The following is a 23,006-nucleotide window of genomic DNA, read 5'->3' on the forward strand; positions in this document are numbered from 1 at the left end:
CGTTACTATGAGGGTGAAAATAGAAGTTCCAGTTCAGCAAAGTAATGTGCATGAAATGCTCTCACATCACAGAAAAGTTTCTTTAATTTTCTGAGTGACTTCATTATTAAGAAATCAATTCCTACCTCCCATCATCTGGCACACCAACCTCTTACGCTAACTGCAAGATTTTCAGGCAAATAACTTCATGCTCTTTGCCCCACTACATCCTATGAAGTACCTACCTGACAGCTCTGGAGGTTCCCCTTCAATCTTTCTTTTACCATAATAAACCACAAATAAGAATAACCCACAAATAAGAAATAATATCACAGTACCAATATTGCTGCTTAGTTTGCATAGTCATGAAGTCGCATTGCACCCTTTTTTCCCCTATGTCTTGATATCCACATGTTGCCTTTTGTCTTTTATCCAGATTGTAAGTTTTCTAAGGCATTAACCAAATGGAAAAGAGAGACAATGCCCATGTCTCTTGGGTGCTCTAACGTTTGAACAATAGTTATACTAATAGTATCTGTTCAAGAGAAAAAGTGGGACTGGCAGTCAGAGACGGATGAAGTCAGAGGAACAAATAATGAGTGATACTTTAAACTTACACCAATATTTTTCCAGGACACCCTTAGTAAGATCAGAGAGAAACTCTAGTAAGACAGAAGGAAAGCAGAGGATAAGACTTAACAAGAAATCAGGAAACGTTTCCTCAGCTAGGCCATTACATGCAGAGTATTGAAAAGCTGCAAAGAAAGGCATCGTGGCTAACTCACACAAGTTCATGCAATACATCATCACTGTTTTACTTCGGTTGCACTGCGAAGAGAAACCCAAAAAATAAACTTAAAATAAGTCACATTGCCTTAAAAACACTATGTATTTTTAAATTTCTTTCTGTGGCATATGGGATATGGAGTTTTAAATTCTGATGATATTAGTGATACTGGGATGCATTATTCATTACTGCAGCCTGAAATACCAGCTATTTCCTCTGATGCTACTCCACAAGGAAAAAAGAGCTGATCTCCAAGGTTCAAACTGAAGAACTGTGACTTAATTTTGCATTTTCTGTTCCTTTTATCTGGATTTCTGAGATGCTACCACTGTGAAATTCAGATATAGATAACAGATTTATAATCTATTTTTGTAAGATGCAGGAGAGATAGATAAAATGAAAACTCTTCATCCCAGTGAGTGATTTAATTTTTGAACCTCTCTTCTTTCCTGAAAGAAGTCGTAGAAGTCTAACTGGGAAAATTGGAATGACAATAAAAATTGACAGAGAGGAAAGGAGAGAGCCAGTTGAGGGGTACAGTCATGATGGCAGCATTGCAACCTAAACCCAGACTTTCAAATCCAATAATCAGCTTAGCTCTGGCATATCACAGGGATATGAAATAGATGTTTTTGACTTCCATTGTGGGATATTTCATAATTTAACCTCAACTTACTCAAAGAGAAGGAGAAATAATTTGGTCATTTAGTTAAATGAAATGTTTAAACAAATATTTCTGTTTACACTGGAAGCAAATCTTTTATGAAAATCTCTGTCCATCTTAAAAGAGAGCTCACAAAGCAAGGGAGACATAATGGTGGCCACTACAGAGTGGGAAGATGAATGCGAAGTGCTGCTTTGCCTGTCTCAGGAGAGCAGCTGTCAAGCACACTCAAGAAAGAAATCTGAAATCACACATCTGTATGTGCATTGCATCCACCATGTTTGCTCTGAGGAGAGAGAACCATATGAAGCAAGACAGCAAAGGTGAAATCCAGCAAGAAATCCTACTTTATCGCCATGGCAACCCCACCCTGATGAAAAGTAGAAAAATAATAAAACATCTTTAGGAAAAATAAAACAGAAAATGGTGCTATCTACCAAGGGAATTGAGGAAGATGCACTTTAAGGAAGAGCTTGACATTTCCACCATTTGGTGACTCTTTGAAACAAAGGTATGGCTACAGCTTTTGCAAGCTGCAGAGTTAGAACATATTGTACTTGATAAATTATTTAGTTTGTTTAGCAGCTGAATCCTGAATTATAAGTGAAAGCTGCAGCTACACATTACAATCTTTAATGCGGCTGCAGCCAGAAAGAATATTATTGTTGTGGTTTTCCTTGGTGTTTTCTCACGTCCGTCATCCTTTAGCACTAGAATCACCTTTCCTGCATTAGACTGGATGGGTAAATGTGGGTGTGGATAAATGTGTGTGGGTGCACATATGTGTCTTAGGCAAGCATAAATCTGAGTCTGTATAAAAAAAAAATTATAAAAATTTTTATGTATTTATGCCTGCTGTACCTAGATTTCTTGTTGATTTTCATGCAAATTGAAGTAGATTATATACAGTGTCCGTATAGAGCCTTCTGGGGTCAGGAAGCCCTGCAATAAAACATCTGCTGGTAAAGGCGGCAGCAACAGCATCTTTTACGCTTACTGTAATGACAAGGAGCCAATAGGCAACAGAAGAGTGCTCAATGCATGCTGCCGAAGGGGAACAGCTAGGGCAGGTAGAAAAGGCTCGTGTGAGGCAGTCTGTCTGCACAGCTGTTGTGGTAGTTAAAAACTGCTCTCATACTCTCACTCCTTCTCTCCAGAAGGCTCCTGAAATGGAGCAGCAGCTGCAGTAATGCAGTCTGCCATTCCCCACACTGAAGCCTTCTTGTATATCAGGGGACTTACTGGCATAGAAAGGTGCTATATATACCTCCACCAGACTTAGAAAATCTGATGTAGTAGTTGTGTTTGCCAAACATGATCCTTTAATTTTCATCTGCTATTTGCAAACATTATTTGTTTGTTGTTTTTTTTTTTTTTTTTCCTAACTGATTTGCATGGACAACGGATATTCTAATTCTGTCCAGTAATGAGAAAAGCAATAAGACTATCTTACCAAAGGGCACTTTTAAGACTAAATGTATTTCTTTCTGTTTTAAATAGCATATATCTGGGGTGGCTGTTACTGTTAGTATTAACTGTAACTAAGCCATTACAGTGGCATGCAGATATCCTATTTCAGGTTATAATTACTGTGTACAAGGTGGTAGTTATAGCAAAGAATGGAAAAAGAATTTAACCTACAATGGGATATGAAGGTAAGAACCGATTGCAAAGCACTCGATTCCCAGGCAAGAACTTCATGCAATCATCTTCCTCTGTCTCATGTATGTACCTTGATAGGAAGATCAGCGTTCTTCCTTAACCCTGCCTGCTCATCCCTGTTCACACCATGTGGACACCATGTGCCCACCTGGCACTGAGCTTCAGGTTCTTTCTAGCCCTTCAGCACCCACCAAACCAGCAGTGCCCCATGGAGAAGAGAGGGAAGTCCTCTCCAGCAGCCCCTTGGCTGCCCCATCACATGAAACCCTGAGCTCTGCACTGACACCATGCAGCAGCAATTGCAGATGTTCAAAAGGAGATCCAAAAATGAGTATATAGAAAAGCTCATGGAAACAGTTTGGCAGGTGTGAGAACACATTTTTGAAAGGGGTACTGAATTCCCAAAAATTCCCGGCTCAGCTTCCCAAAAATTTTGAATGCCAGAAAGGGACTCTTCATGATGGACTAAAGTGACACGACAAGGGGTAATGGTTTTAAACAGGGGAGATTTAGGTTAGATACAAGGAAGAAGTTCTTTATTGTGAGGTTGGTGAGACACTGGAACAGGTTGCCCAAAGAAGTGGTGAATGCTCCATCCCTGTCAGTGTTCAAGGCTGCGTTGGCAGGGCCTTGGGTGACATGGTGTAGTGGAAGGTGCCCTTGGCCCATGGCAGGGAGTTGGAACTGGATGATCTTAAGGTCCTTTCCAACCCAACCCATTCTATGATTGTATGAATTTTAACCCCTTTGTAACTGGAAGGATAAAAAGCTTAACTGTAGTAAATTCATACCGTTTTTAATCCAACGGGAAGCTATGGACTTTAGTCTATACTACATTCATCAGGAACCATTTCAGAGTTTAACACAATACCGCATTAGTGCATGGTGTAAAATGGAGTTATGATCACAAGAACTTAAAAATTTTGTGTGCCTAAAAGCAATAACTCAGCAGCTGATGTGTGCCACCCCTTAGCTGTCAAAAGCACATACAGAATTTTCTTTGAAATAGCAGCAATTCAGAAATCTGTTTGCTTAAAAAAACTCCACAGAAATTACATGATGTCTGGTACCAAAGGGAAGGAAACCTGTGCCTTGTGGCCAAGGTCTTGGAGACCTCGGACAATTAACTCAAAGAAAGCAGCAACTGAAGTTGCTTTAGAACACAATTAACAACAGCTCAAAGTTTCCTCATTGAGAATATTTCAGGAATAGCTTTCTCCTTGCAGTATATGCATTGCTCCTCCTAATATTAATGAAAGATATGGCTTCCTGTATTTTCCATCAGTATTAATAAGAAATGCACGTGCCACTAATGTTAATGGGAAATACACATGCTTGTAACTCCCATTAATGATCATTAGACATCCGCAGGAGAATCCTCATTAATGCTAATGAGTGTTTCACGTATATGCAATTCCCATCAGTATTAACCAGAGATCTATGTGCATGTATTGCCCATTTGAGTTAATGAGATATATACATGCATGTGGCTGAAGCTGTGATTAATGTTAATGCAATGTATACAGGAACTGAAAAAAGAATATGCTTAATCTTGATAACACTAACTTGCCCTTTGTATTTGGGTTCTAGTTCATCTTTAGGAAATGCATTGTTTTCTATTAATAATCTAGTTTGGGTATTACTTTGGCTGTGTACTAAGTACCATGCAAAATTAAGACAAAATAGAGAGATCTGTTTTTCGGATGACGCTGCAATCTCTGTCTAAGTCACAGGTCAGAGTATGGCAATTTGTGTATTTATACTGGGGTCAGTATGGGGAATTGGTGAATATGTGCTTCGATTCTATGGTTGTTGATCAAAATTGCCTTTCTTAATGGCAATAAATCTCACCCAAGGCTGTACTCTGGTACTTTGGTAGCTGTGATCTGCCTTGAACTTAGGTCCTGCTAGCTATGCCTTCATATGCTGTGAGGTTTGTGGCACTTTATTTTACAAGTTCTCTTTTATAGTTAATTACTCCTAATCGATTAGAGGCTGTGTATGGAGAATGGGCTTAAATTGTATCTTTAAGTGAAATAAGTTAGTGGAATTTACAAACTGAAAATGTTACATATTGGCATCAGCCTTTGCTATTTCAGGGGGATTATCTGTGCAGATACTGAATTTTGCTATGTATCTTTTGTATCAGCAAAACTCATAGATAGACAGTAAGCAGAAAAGACCTTCAAATGTTAAATTAAGATGCCAAAAAAATAAGTCCTTGAAATTTTCCTTCTTAAAAGTATGACAAATCTCAGAGTTTCTTACCCAAAACAGTAGCCTTACTCTCTACTAATACTATGTACAGTCACTTTTGCCTTGCAAAACAAGTGTAACAAAACAGCATGGAAGAATATCACGCCTACTTTTGCACCTTATACCTGGCTTCTTAAGGAAACACCTAGGGAGATGTGGGTGGGAACTACACCAATATAAGTATCTTGTGTCCTTTTAATTCCCAGATCTGTTCCAGGACTAGTCTTATTTGTTAAGACTGGGAGGTAACACAGTCATCAAAAAGGGAACTGGAACTTGATGGCTCAAAATGACACATTGTAAGGAAAGCGGATTTTCTGCACTGCTACACTGGTTTATGCTTAGAAGAATTTAGGAAACCTGAAAAGTAACACTACTGTCTCTATCAGAGAGGGTACATCTGCAAAGTATGCTCATGACACTGATATATCTAGTCTAAGAAATACTTGCTCCTCAATTTATCCCTGCCCAGACATCTTTTTCCACTGGCTCACACCAAGGCTTTCAGTCATACCATCACTGTTTGTTGAACTGTGCTCTGAATGAAATAATTGAAGTTACCTGTTATAGGGAAAACTCAGTACTGTACTAGAGTACTCTTCTGGGGTTTTTGTTTTTCTTGTGACCAGATCATTTGAATCATCCAATTTATCAAGGACAGTTGTACCAACATAGCTAAAGGGGGCTAAAGACTACTGTGCAAGGACAGGAATAAGCACTTTGAGAAAGGTGGTTACAAAGAGACACTGTCTCACCAGATTGTATTCTCAGATCTACCAGTGAAAGTCCTCATGACTTCTGGAGGCAGCAGACGCACAGCATTCTGTGGCTTTCAAAGGATGAAGGCCAAATACTGAAAGACTATTAAAAAACAAATGAAAACCCATGGCTTGATTTTCCTGTTACGCATTTTTTCTAGATGCCCCATTACATTCTTCAAGCTGCACCTGCTCTTAATGCTTTATTTCAACCAACAGAAAGCAAGGGGGCTCCAAGTCAGAGGAGCAAATACAAATGAAAACAAAACAATCCCAAATCTAAATAAATAAATAACCACAAAGTGTGCTTCTGGAACAGCATGCACTTGAATTTAGGAATGAGGAATTTAATTTGGCCTATCACAAAACCATGACCTAAGGCTCAGTTTTCCTTTCTGAGCATGTAACATTTGTGTACATATTTGCAGCTCTGAGGCTCAGCAGTGTAATCAGTTTCCTGATTTTAATTAAGGAAGTAAAATTTGCATATGCAAACTCCCTTCTTAGTGGTGTTAATGCCAGCAGCTTTGCAAGAACTAAGAAAACAGAAAAAGGCAGAAATCTAAAAAGTCCAACAATCAATCAATATTGTTTCACTAAAGTAAGGGAAGGAGCAGAGATGACAATATGAAATGTTTCCAGTCATACAGCTTACATGCACTGAGATTCTAGTCCAGCTTTAAATTGATGAGGTGTTTTAATTGCTAGTACGTGATGCTTGTCCTGTCACAAGCTCTGAGCTAAATAACTCAAGCTCAGGTTTTGTCATTCTGTTGGAAAGCCAGGCATAGGTGAAAACACTTGTAGCCTTGAGTGACTGCTTTTTACAGAAGAGCTTCTCCCTCATCCAATCTGGAGAGACACTTATGTTTTGAGAAGTAAACCCTTGCTCCTCAGGCTTTCACAGGATGCTCCAAGTCTAGCTTTATCTTCCCTTTTGAGCCACTAGAAACATATAGATCCTCTGCAGGGGGACACTGACAAGAATCAGTGCAAGACAAAGCCAAGTGCCTGCCTTATTTAAACACAGTAAATAAAATTCTGTGTGCTTAAGATAAGGTCAGAGGGACATTTGCAGACACACCAGAAAAAGATTTTCAAGTAAGCATGCAGGGGCTAGGCAGGTGATTGGAGACTGTTGTGTTTTTTTCATGTTAGTTTAACTATACAATGCTCCAGTAAAATTTGGACAGCGATGTTAAATCCCACTGACCTGCTCACCTCCAAAAGGCAGGTCTCTTGTTTTAAAGTGAGATAGAAGCTTGGCACACTGTACTGCTTTTTGGAGCAATCTCCCTTTCCATTCAGGCACCCAAGTTGCTTAGAAGTGATCAGTCCTTAGAGCATACTCAAAGAGCCCCCCATGGAGATGAGTATACCTATATTAACATTGGAACTGCAACATATTACAAAATACTGGACAATATAACAGGCTCCAGAGGAGCCACTGTGGTTCATTGAGTAAAATATGCCCTTTTGTAATTGCTCAAATGCATATTGACATGACAGACCAAAAATACAGAGCTGGTCTATTGAATAAATCTGCAGTAAACCTCAGAGTTGTTACAGTCTATTGAGTAAACAATAAAAAGTTTTAAAATGGTCCAAGCATGTATTTCAAAACATGGCAGAACCATTTCAGAGAAAACTATTGTGTCAATTCCCAGGCATGTCCATGAGTGATTTATTTTCTTTTCCTTATTGTTTCACCATTTAGCCTGACTGTTAGATATGCCACTTGCATGATGAGCCACAGTTCTTTTCAGTGCCTGGGCACAAATTATTAGAATCCTGTTGCAAATTCACCCCATAGTAAAGTGGTTTAGCTGCTGTGGCTTTAGGAAATAGCCTTAGTAAATATTTTAACCTGAACTGGGAGTTGAGGGGAATGAAAAGTGATGATGAGAGAGGCAAAGATATTTTTTGGCAAATTGGGAAATGCTGCAATGGTCTCTCCCCTCCTACTGTGGACTATGACTTCCCCTTTATTTTCTGTTCTATTTTTCAATTTGACTTTTCTTTTGTAAACTAATAATGGAAGGAAACCTTCTCATAAAGCTCCATTTCCTGACAGAGAGGAAAAGACACGTTGATCCATGTCCATCATTAGGCTCAGTCATAATTTTATTTAATCCTGTGACTTGAAAGGGCTCACAGAGAATAAAACTAATCATGAGTCTGATTCAGCTTCTCTGTGAAATACAATAAATTAAGACCATGGAAAGAATTGCTTCCTGCTAGCTGTTAACAAGAAGTTTGTTGTCTAATTATCCAGGGCTAAACTATTCGTAATTGTCATTCTCACAGCCTAGGAACAGCTAAGTTAATAGGTCTACATTTTGTTCTCACATCTCTAAATCAGGAGGTACTCTAGATTATACAGCTGCAAGTGTGAGCAGAATATTTGCATCTGAAATAATTTCATTGCCTGTCCTATGAGCTCTGCTGAAAATTTTCTTAAGGAGGTACCCCTTCCTTTCTTGGTCCCATAGAAAGCAGTCAGCTGGCTCCACAGGGAGCCTCTGCACTGAATCTTTTCCCAGGAAGCAGGTAAGAGTCCCAGAACCTATGGGGCACAGAGCACTGAATGCAGATCCTCATAGCTTCACCTTCACTTAAATGTTAAAGAGGTGGGAAATATAGGGATATATAAATAGTAGGCTAGTCTTAAACAGACTGTAAAAAGAAACAACATGCAATGCACTGAAAGACAGATGGTAAAAAATATTCAAAATGTTGTGGAAGTTTAGCATAAGGAACCTAGACGATAAGTTTCAGAAAGGGAAGAAGTAATGTACTGCCTAAGCATGGCAGCCAAAGTCCCTTTCTGTTAGTGGAGAGAGAGAAAAGCATCTCCAGAAAGAGACTCTAATCTCACCTTGTTCTGGAACTCCACCAAACAGGCTATTTACACAGCTGTGCATAGGAGAGGGAGCACTTAGGAAACCAGTTTGAAACAGATGCTTCAATTTTCATACAGTAAAGTTAGATGAGATTAATTCTGTACATGATTTCAGCAGCTGAGGTTTCAAGAAATATATCAAATATAGTGTACAAGGCATTACAGCTTACTGACAACAATTTTGTAGTACAGGTTAGAACTGAAGCACATAACACCATAGGGTTTGCTCAGTTTCTATGGTGTCATTCAGTTAAGGATGAGAAGCAAACCCAAAATTTTCCAGAGTCCAGAAATTGCTGACAGTATGAAGAGAAAACCACAGAAACACTGAACATATATGGAAACTTGGTGAACTCGGAAGTAGAATACACTTTGAATGATTTTAATTTAACAACGTATATTTCAAGCAGCTATAATAAGACACAACTTCCATGAGTTACCAGATCAACTGCACAGGATACGTAAAAGGATTTCTCACATGGAAAACAATACTCCTGGTGTCAAATACTGATTTTGAAAAGTATACATAAATAATTTTTTGAGGTCACCTACTGGTTTCAGGGTAACTTCACAAATTTTTTTTCTCAGAAATCACTTATCAGTGTCTTTAGGGTTTCTTCATACAGGAAAAATGGTAAATTCTCTTTGGTCCCACTGTAAAATAAAACAGCCCAAAGTCTTTAACCAGCAAGGCTATAAATCATTACAGAACATCTGTGGGTGTTTCATTTTAATATCCCATTTTAAAGACTACAATCATTTGAAGAGTTTAGCAGCATGATTATCTAACAGAGAAATCAAAGACTTGGTGTTTCTTTCCCATGAAGAGGATATGTGCTTTTTCATGTGAGAGAAGATCAACATTCTTATAGAAAAGGCCATGGACCCATATACTGTTATATTACAGTTAAGTGAATAGTTTAAGGCTGAGAAGACAAAGTAGTAGCACTTCCACATGTGCCAAGTCCATCAAGCCTCTCAACACTAAGCAGCTCCCACAGACTGCTGTTTTTAATATAGCAGAATTCCTGCTTTGCACCTCACTGAGCCACAGGCCAAGGACACTTACTGAATTCACATGAAAAGGCCTACTCAGGCCCAAGCATGCTTGAAACTTGCAAGGAAGAAGTTAAATGAAAGACAGCTTATTGAAGAGAGCAATGTGCCCCCCATACACTCCAAAAGCACTGATGTCTTCCACTGGGGAAACGTGGGTCAGCCCTTTCACTAGACAGCGTAATGCAGTATTTGGTGTACATCTGTTTATGCAATGCAATGCACACACCCACCTTTTATGAGCTACTGAAATGCCAACCAAGAATTACTGCTGTCCCTGGGCTTGTCAGTGCCACAATCAAAAGTGATTTGGCGTGAGGTAGACAGACTGCTGCTGCCCTCAGCCAGTGCCCTTGAACTGAGCCACCTATGACTGAGCTACCCAAGGATCTAGGAAAATATGCTTTTTCATCTTTACTTGACAACTTGCATATTTAAGGAACAGTTTGGGATTTCACACCTATTTGTCACCTGGCTAAACAGCATTTTATTTACCAGCAACTAAATCGGATATCTTAGGCTGAACATATGTCACTGCTATCTTGACTAACAGTCATTACTACACACTGTCATCAGTTTCCACAGAGACAGCCCTGGTAAAGCACCTCTCCCTATTCAGTATGTCCCAGTTAGGTAGAGTATACAGTAATAATATTCTACATTTATATAAGCCATTCATCCTCAAGGCCTTTCGAGATTATATAGTGTTCAGATACCACTATGATGAGCGTATTGTAACTGCCTCCATGTAGCCACACTGAACTGCAGCAGCTTTTCAAGTGCAAGGCAGCAGCCAATTGGCATGACAGTTTCTGAGCTACCATGGATGCAGGAACAATGGTACAGGGTCCCTGAGATACACCCATGCATGGCATTAAAAAAAGGTGCAAAAAGTTCTCGAGTTTCTGAATCACTCTCAGGAAGAAAAACATTCAGCTTCAGATCTAATCAGAAAAAATCCATGTAATATAACACACAGACCTCAATCAATTTAATTTGAGGAAACAGCCAAGACATCTATTCCTCTACATAATTCCACAGATCATGCAGATTAAATATTTCAAGATCTGTCGTTTGGACTGCTAAGCTCCCTTTGCCAGTGACGGAATGCTGAATTACTGTTGGATGTGTTTTCCTCTCTTTAGTATCTAATTTCACTTTTATCTCTTCTTTTCACTGTAGAAAGTATCTCTGACTAACCACCCACTTTTACAGCCCTTCATTTTTTGTTATAATTCTCCATTTTATAAATGCAGAAAATATCTCGCCTTCAGCCACACTTTCTAAATGACAGTGGGAGTGAAAATGAGGCATTGAATGCTTAGCTATTACCTTCCTCTGCAAGTTCTGTGCAATATTTTATAGACATGGTGCATACAGCACATTGTTTAGTTGTTGAGAATGGAGTGATGCACTTCACTTGTAAAAGAAGCAGCAATATATTTGATTCATATAAGACAGTGAGTTAACAAAGTTCAATAGTAAATGTGACAGTGGTTTAACAAGATTCAATGGCAAGGTAACCTTGAGCCCCTCTGTGTTCTAAACTCCTTCTCAGAGGGGACTTCAGGTGCAGCTGGATCCTTTACCTTTAAAGCTAGGTCCTTTATGTCTATGTGCACAATCCATCCTTTATATCACTTAGCTAAGATTCCAAAGTTTCAGCGCACTTATTCTCAATTTGCTTACTAATTATCCAACGCAATAAGGAATCTCTCAGCCTTGAGGAGTAACCTTGAGACGTGCACCTACTCAGGGGAGATCCTGGCATGCAGCCCACTGCCATACATGACAGCTCAATGAGTCCTGGGCTGTCCACAATTTACGGAGAAAGATAATTGACTCAGAGTCACACATTTCTCATACTCACATATTGGCTACAGATGTTAGTTTCTTTCAAATTTGAGTTGAGACAGACACTGACCAGCGCTGTGGTTAGGTCTGTGCATTGCTCAAATTAGCCCTTGGCTATTGTGTTGTTATCTGTCTCCCCTGAATCCCCTTTGAGTTGGGTGCAGCCATCAGAAGCAGCACATCCACTAGGGCTGACTTCCACTCAACACTGTCGGTGTTGAGTGTGCACACAGTGTGTGCAGAGCTATGTGAAATAAAGGTCAGGCTGGGGGGGGGGGGAGGGAAGCACACGTTAGTCCAGCTGTAACATGTATACCTGCCTCCCTTTCCTCAATAAGGCTTCTCCTTCCAAGTTCACTTGGGACTGTACTCATAATCTGCTGAAGTGCGTGTGGTTAAACAAACAGCCCAGCTACTTACAGAGAACAACCCTTTCCATCTGCCCTATTAACTAAATATTACCTTCAACTAACAGAGAATTTAAACTATTTGTTTACATGGTCCTGTTGTCAGCTGGGTGAGGGTTGTATTTCCCCAGAAGGAAGTGAGGGTTTTTTTATGTCAAGGATGCTGCTAAGTCTTTGCAGACCTAATATTTTCTTTTGGAGATGTCAGCTTTCAGTTTTCTTTTGAACTTCTGCTACATTTTGTAAAATCTGTGAGAATACTATTGATAAAGTGCCATATTTTAAAATGCTTTTACAGAAGGAAGTTCAGTAAGGTTATGTGTTTTATTGCCATTCTCTCATTATTCAAAAATGGATGAAGAGATTTTGCTTAAACTTGCTAAAAACACTTTTGACAAGGACTAAGCTCAGAAAGCTGTTTAAGCCCCCACTTAGATTCAGCATATGCTTACGATTTGTTGCAAAGAACTTAATTCACTCTCACTTAATGCATTGTTTTTGAATAAAGACATTTCTCAGAATCAAAATTGAAGTACTGTGAAGTTTAGCCTCAGAGGTAAATGTTTTGGAAGGTTAATAGCCTGTGGAAATAGAAGAGGCCTATGTTATGTTTAGTACTCTCTACAGCTGAAAGATGAAATAGGGACTCACTTCACTTAGCTGCTGAAATGCAGCCACCTGTGGGGAGTAATATGCCAGCTCTTTAGTGCAACAGTGCAAAACCATTTAAGTGGGAAGTGAAGCGTAATGCCTCAGTCCAGAGAGAGTGTTTGCCATTGTAGCTACTGAACAGCATGAAATTTTTCTCTAGGTGGAAGGCACTGTTTGTGTAATGCTATATTTCAAAAGGATTTGGCTTTGGATACACAGGAAATGGGATCCTGCCATCAGCCAATCAATAACTCACTGCTGTGGACCACTCTCCCTACTTAGCACTGGAAGAAAACAGCAGAGGCAAGCCCATGAACAATGTGAATGTTACTTAATGTGAGTGCCCGCCTAGAAGGGTTACTTTTATTTATCATTTTTCCCTCTGAACCCTTAAGGAAAAGTTCAAACATTCAGTTCAATCAAATAGCTTTGACACTTTTGCTGTGGATTAAAATATCTTTTCTTTTCTATCTTATCAGAATACATTGCCTTTCCTTAATTTAGTGAATTTTTCTTATAAATTCTGTTTTAACTTTGATCTAAATGACCAAGCAGAATACATTCATTTTACAAATCATCTTTATCTTTCCAGGGTAGAAGTGGGGAAAAAAAGGGACAGCTTGGGAGAAGCTTTGCAAGAGACAAGGCAACAGAAAAGTAAACAGCAGAAGACCAACGACCATAGTTCTAAATCTCTGAGAGGATTTTTTTAAGGCAACAACACTCTATACGGGTTTAATGTATCACTGTGGTGCTTTCTTCCCCTCTGCTTTTCATTCCTTGAGCTCAAGGAATTTAATTTCTCTAAATTCACACCACTGCCTGCTCTTCCCCTCCCAGATCTCAGAAAAAAAAACAACAACCAAACACTAGCATGGATTTAAAAATCATAAACATATGGAATTGTATGATTCTGTGGGAATCTCCTTAAATGCTTAGATACACTTTGACCTGAAGGTGGCAATATTTAATAATATTCTGAAGGAAGACGTTTCACATACTGGTACCTTTAATTAAAGTTCTATGTTTTTAAGCAAATGTTCTTCTCCCCCATTATTTTTTCACAGTGTGTTCAAAGCAAAATACGATGAGGTTTGTAGATGTGTTTCAAGCAATCTTGGGTGCACATTATGAAAAGTTATTTACAATTAAAATGAAAGCAAACAAATATATAAAAACATACATAAGCCAACCCATCCATTCCCCAATTTAAAAGCAATTTTAAAAAAGATAGATAGGCTACATGTTCCTATCACAGTATTACTACCAATACACTCTTAACTCCAAACCAAAATTGTTTCTTTCAAGCTGGAACTTGCCATTATACTAAGTTATTTCATCTGTACTCAGTAAATGATGTGATTTAGAATGAGATGCAAGAAATAGGCAAGAGGAGGCAGCATGCTGGGTGTTGTGCTGTATGGTGGCATAAGTTGGGTACCCTACAGACCAGGGGCAGAGTCTGTGTCCCCTCAAGATGGGCTGATAAGCTGTAAAGGAGGTTTTCTCAAAACATTGTGTGGTGAACACAAGGAACAAAATAATTTAATATATAATTTCTATATTTCTGTTTTGGTTTTTGGTGGGTTTCTTATTTGTCCTAAAAATATTTTTTTTTCTAAAAATGAAAAGAATTATACATAAATCTATGGTTGGATATCTCTCTTTGGATTACTAAAAACATATGACATCAATCTATTAATTTCTTAATCTTTCTGTCCTAATTAATCTTTTATTGGTTTCCACAGTGCTCAGTGATTTTTCCTTTGATTCCTGTGAAATTCTGTGTTTTCTGCTACCCCTTTGATTATTGTCCTTGGGGCTACATGAAGAAAGGTGTTATACATGGAATTGAAATAATGTTTTACACAGTCCTCACTGGTAAGGATATATCTGCACTGCTTTGAGCATTGCCTACTAGGAAATCGTGGTATATTTAAAGAAAAAAGAAGAGTTAACTAGGGCAGCCAGCAAACCAAAAGGAAAAAAAATCATCAAAGTTTAGAAGACAGCAGCTATTGTATTAAGCGTAGTTAGGCAAGAAAAGCAACTGCTGAATTTGCCTTGTCTAGAGAAAAGATGACATGATAACAGACGCGAGTACTTACGAAGAATTAATAAAAAGAAGGTGGTGAAGGTGGTGTGGGAGGACTCTTGGCAGCATAGGGAAAGCAGGTAGAAGTATAGTAATAGCTCAAAATTTCTGAAGGGAAAACTTGTGGATTAAATAGTACAAAATGAGAGAAGAGGGAGGTAATATAGCAGAGAGGGTCAGTGATTGCAAGGCAAACCTTCATCCCTGAGGATCACGTCAATCTACATTGTTTGCACAGGCTGAAGGAGGTGACTTCAGAGGTCTTTTCAACTCTAATATATATGGGTCAGATTATTCTACTTTATGTCAATTAATCAAGGAGGAATGTTTCACACAGACAGCCCTGCTTCCAGAGGGATTGCCCTGTGCAAAGCAAGCCAGGAGCCTGGATGCATACACTCTGATGGTTCTTACACCTTTATATCAGCCTTGACCTTTACACTGGCTTTTCCAACCTGGAAGAGGAAAAGAAAGCCTTGCTAACAGTTGCTTCTGTTGGTTCTGGAGAGGAGCTGATGTAAATGAAGCATAAACAAGAAGTGAAGTATGGTTCGACATAAGTTTGGCTGGAAAAAATGCTGTGAATTGTTATCATTCATATTGATGAATAAATAACTTAAAACCAACTAGTTCACATAATTTCTGACAGAAAGTTGATTTTGACTGCGTATCCATCCCTGAGAAGACGTGAACAGTAAACTATTGTCCTTCCAAACCAGAAACAAAGACCATTTAGGAGGGAAGAAGAAAATAAGGCTGTAGCCTTTTCCTTCCTATTCTTACCCATTTGCCTAGTAGAGTGTATAAGCAGGCAAATTCTCTGATATTGTCATACCTCTGGAAAAGAGATATAAACTAGCTCCCTCAGGGTATGAAAGGAGTTCCTACTAGACACCACAGTCACAATCTTGCTTTTCAAGATTAGCCGTATTTCTGGCTGGGTTTCAAAAGCTCTTCTGAGACAAGCTCTCAACTCCTTTCCAATATATCAACTCCATGATTTTCAATGCATTTAGTCATTAAAGTGGACTCGCTACCTTTGGCATTTCTATTAAAATTGCATGTTCAGGAAAGGATCAGTGGCTGAGTAAGTTACTGACAAGAAAGCACAGGTATAACAGAGGAAAAAGGATGATTATTTCCAGGCATATTCTCCAGGAAATTGAATAGGCTGGATGAAGAATTGGCAAAGTTGTAATACAAACCACAGCATCATGAGATAACAAGGCAGAAAAGCGAAATTATCTAAATCTCAACCCTGTGCATTCAGTTCAGACTCCATGTTCTGAATAAAAGTCATAACACAAATGACTGAAAGGGTTTCTGTATGCTCTGATACCAAATCATTCACTAAAGTAAATATGACACAAAATATTCATGACCAACAGTGCATGCAGCCTGCTCCTGTGAGGCAGCCATTGCTAAAGAAGGTTTTCAGACTGCAATGGCAGGGACAAATTAATTATATGAATAAACAGGATGGCTCAGTATAAGTATCTTACAACACCACAAGTTAAAAAGAACTAAACAATGAAAATGTGGGAGTGAAAATAACATACAATAGATAAATAAAGCTAAAGCACTATGCCATCCAGAAAACTTTGTTACAAATAGAAAAGTCTTTATCTAAGTGTTAAAGGAAACACCTTTGACTTTTCTCAGATCTGGTAGGATTTAATTTTGCCTTTCGTTTGCCTAGATTTAAAGAACAAAGCAGCCAGGTACAAACCTCAGATATGTGACGCTCATGCTCGGCACACAGAAGAGAGGCAAAGGCAGTGCTATTCTCCTTAATCCCAGAGCTGGCATATGAATAGATCAGTCCTAAAGTACACCACTGTGCAGACACAGGGTTTGTATTTCATGCCAGTGGCAACTCTCAGGAAAACCCTGAGCACCTCAGGGATTATCTCCAGCACCCTTTTATTCTCCAGCCTCCCCAGTCTTTTCCTAAGGCAGCTACAAAAAGCATTCTCCAGTTCATGAAGGAGGAATCTAGACAGGTAGGGTGCAGATTAGTGCACACTTCCCCTGTTCTGATCATGCCCCAGGACAGTTTGCAAGTCAATGGATGGGGCTTAATGCTGCCACACATGGCTCGTTTCATCTATCATGCCTGTCTTTGCAAGACTTGAGGATCCAAAGACAAACTACCAGGGACTAGAACACTTCACCAATGCAAAGCACCTCTAAACATACGACAGATTATATAAAGCATACTTTAATAATAAATTTTAATAGAGTCACATTCTCTGATTATTCTGATTATTATTATGTCTCTTCTCTCTCCTGAGTTGCGCCTATTTTATTTTCAATAAGTGTGGATGACTTTCTGGCAAAGAACGGCCATGTACCCAGATCAGCAAGTGCCTACGTGGAGTTCGACATGAACCAAGGAACAACAAAAGGTGAAGGAAGATGGGAGAGAGGCACTGGGAGTAAGAATCCCAGCAAGATAAGAAGAGCTGGAATTTACTGAGTTGCTAAATTGAGGACTGTTGGAAAACTTTGAAGGTCAGGTTCTCACACCTGTGCTTAACCAATTACATGTTAGTTGTCAAGGGCCTCACAGATATGAATCCAATCACAATGTGCCAAGTTAATGCAAACAACTTTAAGAAATAGTATATAAAGAGTTAGTTTTCTATAATAAATGGCTTTGCCTGATCACATTGATCTCCGACTGAGTCCATTCTGTGACAAATAAGGGCTCTTGCTGAAGAGAAATTAAAGCCTGTGATACTTAACTTTGCACAGAATAGAATATTTAGTGTGTGTTAGTTCATATTCTGATGTGCTAGAGAAAAAGTTCTCACACCTAACAAACTTAAGTTGGTCAATCAGCAAGAATCTGTCAGGTCCCGCTCTGGCTATAAAGACAGGTGGTTTTCCCAGGGTCTTTTTTCCTAAAGGGAATCTCAAGAAATTATTGTTCTGTGGGATTTTTTTGTGAAAACATATCGCAGTGTATCTTTGGGGCAGTGTCTTCATCTGCTTAATGAGACATATATTTCCAATGCACATGTAGGACAGCTAAAACAGGAGAGCAGGTTGGTGGGGTTTTTTTTTGTTTTGGTGTTGTTTTGTTTTGTTTGTGTGTGTGTTGTGGTTTTGTTTTGTTTAAAAAAAACAAAACACACAGAAAAAAATATTTAACTTTTGGGTTCTCTTGCCAGTTAGTTCAGGGCCCTGGAAATGGTTTTATCTTTTATTAACCAGCAGGTCATCTCTATTCTCTCACATGGAACATCTTGTACCATTTACAGCACTGCCTCTGAATATATTGTCTGTGTTTCCGCATTTCCCCTTTCTTAAAAGAGCCCACTTCTTTTAGGAGAAGAAAAAGTAAAATTTAGGTTGAAGAAACCTTTAATAAAGGAAGAAACACTATGGCAGAAGCAGCAGGTCATTCTGTAAGATTCATTTGCTAAATTTTAATGTATGCCACAGCAGGATGGCATGAGTCTAATTGGATTTGAAAGCTGTGTGAATCTTCTGTAATAAAAGCCATATTTGCCAGGGCAGCTATGGGAAAACATTATTCCTATTGGGTCTTAGATTTGGGGGATAGCAGAATGAATAAAAACAGTTCCAGTAAATACCCTTCCACATGACTGTGTTATGCTGTGCTACTTAAATCACAGCTCCAAAACATAGGATTTATATTAAGTTTAAGTTGTCTCCTATCAACAACCTCATATTGATAGAATACTTGGGGAGGAGCTTTAAAGAAGATTAGCAAAATAATCCTTTCATGCTGGGAGATGCATTTTTTCACTTTAACAGCCGTTGCTAGCAATGAAAATGTAGGCAAAACTGATAGTAAGAGAAGGTATCAATAGAAGCCAGAATCTAAGTTTTCTGGATCCAGCTTAAATTATCTCTTAATAGACAGCTATCACACACACTTAAGTCTTTCACTGAAAACATATGATCTATGTTATATCAGCATTTGTTAATGAAGTCTTACCAACAGAGACATATTTTATTAAATTAACCTGCTATTTATTTATTTATTCATTGTCTAAGGGGAAAATGATCTGAAGGGTAACCTGAAAATTTTCCATTTATTTCCTGTTTAATATCTTTTGAAGCATGTAAAGGAATTGCACAAGCATTGTCTAAATCTTGCAAGAGACATAAAGGTTTTCTCATAGCACTTAATAAAGCTGAGCTTTTTCTCAACCCCACCTGCAATGACAGATGAAGGAGATTTTTGTAGTTAAAAAAAGACTGCCTCCAGATACATTTCTTTGTTTAAAGGACAAGGTGTGGATAAGAGTTGAGCAGAACTGCTGCGGTCAAATGTGTAAACAACTATATTTGACCTGGCAATTGTACCAAATAAAAATATAAATTATCTTCAAAAGATACCAAACACAAATACACTTAAATGAAAATCACTGGCTTGGTTCCCCCCTCTTCTCCCTCCTTTATTTTTCCCTATTTCTGCCAAAATGAAAAAGGAAATATCTATTTTCCTATCTGATATTTCAGTATTTTATTTCTGGTGTAGGATCTTGATGCACAAAGTCTCATGAATAATGTAGCTGGTCTCTGGAGGTAGCCATAGGTAATATTCTTATTACCCAATCATATTTTAAATTACTTTTGCTATAAAATAAGCCACAGAGCAAAGAAGGCAAAACACTGCACCACCTCGGATGAAACACTGAAGCATTCAGGATAGACCTACAGTCTTTGTGAGAAGTAATGTAAAAAGACCTTGGGGACCCTTGGAGGGGGTCAACAGGCCTTATGTGATACAAAGTAGTGGGGTTTCATCAAATGAAAGTGAGGGAAGAAAATATTTTTTCATTTCCTTCCAGCACAGGAGATTTTAATCCTAAGGCTAAAGGGCTGCAAAACAGAATTTCTACTGCAGATGAGAGAAAAATACTTTTTTGCCAGTGAAGTATGAATCCTGAGATGCCCAACCAAGCCATTTTCCAAGTAAAAAGTGATCGTTTGTTGGGAGTTTGTGCCTTATCTCTGCACAATTCCATTTGACTATGTAAGATGCAACACAGTGGGAAAGCAAGCCAATTTTTTCTCTTTTTAAGTATCCAAAATCAAAAGGGAGGAAAAAGAACAGCAATAGCAGGCTAGGGACTTAACTATGATCTAAGTCTGCTTTTTTTTCCTGAGGTAAGTTACTTGAATGCAATGTGATTTCATTCAAGTCAATATGAGGATGGAAGCAAGCCAAATGGATTTACACCAGTATATGCCTTTGCAGTTACTATGAAAAACAGTCCCTGAGTTTCAGAGCAGTTAAATCTATACTTTGCCAGGGAGCTTGAGAGAAGAGGCAGATCTCATCTCCTGTGCCCCTGCATGCCCCAAGCCAGTAAATTTACAACCTTTTTTGTCTGCTATGGAAACTTGCACTCATAGAGAAAAGACTCTGGGATTGATGGTTGCATCCATTGTTATGTTCCTCAGCCAACATAACCTCCGCCATTGCCATAGCATAAACCTCAACTGCTTTCTAGGGGTTGCTTGTTTTTTTTCAGTCAGTGCCAGGAACGAAGACACTGGGCATTAGTATAGATTGAACCACCTCAAGAAATGCCCTCTTCTAATCATAAAATCACCTTAGCTATCCTGCAGATGTATTAGTGCTTGGTTGTTCCAGTGTCTCAAAGACAATAATACTTGCTACGGAAAAATATCTTCCCAAAGTTCTCCCATCCTTCAATACTCCCCTTCTTCCAGAGTTACCAGGATGTCATAGAAGGAAGCTCAAACATCCAGTACTTCCTTGTTTCGTCCCAGATCCTGTTGCTCTCAGCAAAATCCAAAACTACCAAGCACCTCAGAAGACTAACTGGCAATCAACATGCCACCTCTCACTCAGATATCAGCGCTCTAATGCATTTTCTGTTAAATGAAAGCTACACTCCACAGAGATCTTCGAGAACATTGTCCTGATACATCTAAACAGCAAAACGGTTTAAGGCAAGATAGGCAGTTTTCTGGCTGGCTAACCCCAAGTAATACAAAACAATTGTATTAACTTCACTTAATTTTTGTTTACCACTTAAACTCTCTAAGAAAATGCATATAAAGAGACCTTCTGTAACAGCCACTGTCTCTAGGTGAGCACATAGAAAGCATTAAATAAAGATCCTCATGCACTGCAGAGTATTGCTTTTAACCTACCTATATATTCAACTTCTAATAGTGATTAGATGAAAAAGATGTGAATGGCAAAAAAAAATTTATTCCTTTATAAAGATGACTTGGAGGCACAAAAAAGTAAATTTTTCCTTCTGCATGATTAGGCAGTGGTCCTAACCCTTTATACCCTCCAAATAGCCAATGACACCTGACTTAGTGGTGATTTGAGCTAATCTGAATTAGACTAATTATCTCAAGCTATAATAAACTGAAAAGTCTCAATTTTCTTTTTCTCTCTTGCATGCTTCACATGTACTGATCAGCTTAGGAAATCCTTCTTGATCTCTTTCTTAAGGGAGAAAGAACAACATGTTTTATTTTACATATGAGTAAAATAGCATTTTTTCCCAGATTATGATTATTCTGATATAGTTCTGGAAAAAACAATTTTGCATCTGTGATGGAAAATCAACCGTATAATTAAAATACTGTTGCACATGGAATTCAAGACAAAGAGGAACAAAAGGAAAGACAACTACTAAGAGTTGAATGAATAAAATAATCTTCAGTCAAAACTAAAGAGTACTTGATAATATATTATATTGCCCTTCCTATTTTTATGAAGTCAGTTAAAAGCACGGATAATTACTGCACAACCATCTTTTTGCATACATGTACGATTTCATAATTTTGACTTTGATGTAGAGGATGGTACTTCAGTACAGCCCACCCTGGAATTAAACAGTCAATAATAAACTTTCAGAAGAACAGGCATTATTCCCATCACCTGATACCTAACTCTTTTAGAAGTTTGATAAACTTTGGTTTTATATCTTTACATAGAAAGCAATATGAGCAACAGCACCAGTTTACAGATAAGGGAAATGAGGCATATAGCTTTTGAGACCCAGACCTCTCCGACTTATTAATCCATCTAATTCCCTAAATAAAAATCTAGGCTTCAGATTCAGGATCTAGGTTCAGGATGGCACAGGATCAGATGATAGCACAAGAAATTGCAGTCAGATCTAGAAAGCTCCATTCAGGGGCTTATCCACAAGACAGTCTCACTCCCTGCATTTTCAATGCTGAGAGCATTTTTCTACATAATTTTAATGAAGATGTATATTAGCTTTTTTAAAAAAATATGTGGCTGAATAAATCTTACACATGTGACTTTCAAAACTTCAGAATAACTAATGCTTTAGCAAACAGGAAAGGGTCAAGAGATTGATAGGAAAATATGATAAAACCACACCAAAGTCATGGGAATGCCATACTAAGCTTCCTCATAGAAGATAATGAGACAATACTTCAATCTCAAATATCAAGTGTGAGTTTCCAATTGTCCGCAAACAAAAAGTTGTACAGAACTTTTCAGATTGAGAAAAGCCAGATCTTACATGCATATTATTTCAATAACATCTATTTGAGGTATTTTTATAAACTTCTTTTAATGAATCAATCTGTACCAAACCCTTTTTAGTTTTTAAAATTTTTAAATTAAGCAAAGCATCCTAATTAGTACAATTCATACTTAGCTATATTACTTACTCTGCTATCATTTCCTCTTCACATTATATAGTAATAAGATACATTGTTATCTACTTTAAGCTTTATAATGATTTAGAAGTTTTACTGCTATGGCACTTTAAAAGCATGGATTTTGGAGTCAGTTTGAAGATAAGAGAAATAGTCTCAGGCTAAGTTGAATTTGCCCAAAATTACTTACCCACTGCTTTCACTGCACATTTAATTAGCATTATAGAAAGAAAGAATACATTGTGAAGGAAATCACAAGATATTTGATTA

Source organism: Psittacula echo, assembly GCF_963264785.1.
Source record: "Psittacula echo genome assembly, chromosome: 7".
Taxonomy (NCBI): domain Eukaryota; kingdom Metazoa; phylum Chordata; class Aves; order Psittaciformes; family Psittacidae; genus Psittacula; species Psittacula echo.